Source organism: Perca flavescens, chromosome 16 (genome assembly GCF_004354835.1).
Source record: "Perca flavescens isolate YP-PL-M2 chromosome 16, PFLA_1.0, whole genome shotgun sequence".
In the NCBI taxonomy this organism is placed as follows: domain Eukaryota; kingdom Metazoa; phylum Chordata; class Actinopteri; order Perciformes; family Percidae; genus Perca; species Perca flavescens.
In genome coordinates this window covers 31,520,623-31,523,122 of record NC_041346.1, presented here as the reverse complement: position 1 = coordinate 31,523,122, position 2,500 = coordinate 31,520,623, and the positions used below count along the sequence as shown (strand labels likewise).

At 49.2% G+C, this 2,500-nt stretch overlaps 1 protein-coding gene across 1 annotated transcript in view; it reads left to right on the top strand.

The window, feature by feature from the left end:
• hpse (heparanase) overlaps nucleotides 1–2,500 on the top strand; it is a 26,666-nt gene that overhangs the window by 8,058 nt on the left and 16,108 nt on the right.

The following is a 2,500-nucleotide window of genomic DNA, read 5'->3' as shown; positions in this document are numbered from 1 at the left end:
CTGGTGGAGATATGCTGGATCTATACACGCTAAAAGTCCTGATTATTTACATGGAGTCTGGTGGAGACATGCTGGCTCTATACACGCTAAAAGTCCTGATTATTTACATGGAGTCTGGTGGAGATATGCTGGATCTATACACGCTAAAAGTCCTGATTATTTACATGGAGTCTGGTGGAGATATGCTGGCTCTATACACGCTAAAAGTCCTGATTATTTACATGGAGTCTGGTGGAGATATGCTGGCTCTATACACGCTAAAAGTCCTGATTATTAACATGGAGTCTGGTGGAGATATGCTGGCTCTATACACGCTAAAAGTCCTGATTATTTACATGGAGTCTGGTGGAGATATGCTAATGTTGTCAGACACTTAGAATAAAAATCTGAGTCTGTCAGCGGCAACAACAGAACTTTTAGTGGACTCACATTAACGCTTGTCTGTGTGTGTGTGTGTGTGTGTGTGTGTGTGTTTGTTTGTGTGTGTGTGTGTGTGTTATTGAAGTGAAGTTTCATATTGAAACTCTGTGGTTTCATATCTGAACTATGACTTCCCTTTTCTTCCTCTGTGGTCTGAGGTCTTTCATCTCCTCGCTCTGAACAAACAGAGACACAACTACAGCTCTGTGTCTGTTCATCTACAGCTCTGTGTCTGTTCCTCTACAGCTCTGTGTCTGTCCCTCTACAGCTCTGTGTCTGTTCCTCTACAGCTCTGTGTCTGTCCCTCTACAGCTCTGTGTCTGTCCCTCTACAGCTCTGTGTCTGTTCCTCTACAGCTCTGTGTCTGTCCCTCTACAGCTCTGTGTCTGTCCTTCTACAGCTCTGTGTCTGTTCCTCTACAGCTCTATGTCTGTCCCTCTACAGCTCTGTGTCTGTCCTTCTACAGCTCTGTGTCTGTCCCTCTACAGCTCTGTGTCTGTCCTTCTACAGCTCTGTGTCTGTCCTTCTACAGCTCTGTGTCTGTCCCTCTACAGCTCTGTGTCTGTCCCTCTACAGCTCTGTGTCTGTCCCTCTACAGCTCTGTGTCTGTTCCTCTACAGCTCTGTGTCTGTCCCTCTACAGCTCTGTGTCTGTTCCTCTACAGCTCTGTGTCTGTCCCTCTACAGGTCTGTGTCTGTTCAGCTCTGTGTCTGTCCCTCTACAGCTCTGTGTCTGTTCCTCTACAGCTCTGTGTCTGTCCCTCTACAGCTCTGTGTCTGTCCCTCTACAGCTCTGTGTCTGTTCATCTACAGCTCTGTGTCTGTCCTTCTACAGCTCTGTGTCTGTCCCTCTACAGCTCTGTGTCTGTCCCTCTACAGCTCTGTGTCTGTCCCTCTACAGCTCTGTGTCTGTTCCTCTACAGCTCTGTGTCTGTTCCTCTACAGCTCTGTGTCTGTTCCTCTACAGCTCTGTGTCTGTCCTTCTACAGCTCTTTGTCTGTTCCTCTACAGCTCTGTGTCTGTTCCTCTACAGCTCTGTGTCTGTCCTTCTACAGCTCTGTGTCTGTCCTTCTACAGCTCTGTGTCTGTCCCTCTACAGCTCTGTGTCTGTTCCTCTAAAGCTCTGTGTCTGTTCCTCTAAAGCTCTGTGTCTGTCCTTCTACAGCTCTGTGTCTGTTCCTCTACAGCTCTGTGTCTGTTCCTCTACAGCTCTGTGTCTGTCCCTCTACAGCTCTGTGCCTGTCCCTCTACAGCTCTGTGTCTGTTCCTCTACAGCTCTGTGTCTGTTCCTCTACAGCTCTGTGTCTGTCCTTTTACAGCTCTGTGTCTGTCCTTCTACAGCTCTGTGTCTGTCCCTCTACAGCTCTGTGTCTGTCCCTCTACAGCTCTGTGTCTGTCCCTCTACAGCTCTGTGTCTGTTCCTCTACAGCTCTGTGTCTGTTCCTCTAAAGCTCTGTGTCTGTCCTTCTACAGCTCTGTGTCTGTTCCTCTACAGCTCTGTGTCTGTTCCTCTACAGCTCTGTGTCTGTACTTTTACAGCTCTGTGTCTGTTCCTCTACAGCTCTGTCTGTCCCTCTACAGCTCTGTGTCTGTTCCTCTGCAGCTTTGTGTCTGTCCCTCTGCAGCTCTGTGTCTGTTCCTCTACAGCTCTGTGTCTGTTCCTCTACAGCTCTGTGTCTGTCCCTCTACAGCTCTGTGTCTGTCCCTCTACAGCTGTGTCTGTCCCTCTACAGCTCTATGTCTGTCCCTCCACAGCTCTGTGTCTGTCCCTCTACAGCTCTGTGTCTGTTCCTCTACAGCTCTGTGTCTGTCCCTCTACAGCTCTGTGTCTGTCCCTCTGCAGCTCTGTGTCTGTTCCTCTACAGCTCTGTGTCTGTCCCTCTACAGCTCTGTGTCTGTTCCTCTACAGCTCTGTGTCTGTTCCTCTACAGCTCTGTGTCTGTCCCTCTGCAGCTCTGTGTCTGTCCCTCTGCAGCTCTGTGTCTGTTCCTCTACAGCTCTGTGTCTGTTCCTCTACAGCTCTGTGTCTGTCCCTCTACAGCTCTGTGTCTGTCCCTCTACAGCTCTGTGTCTGTCCCTCT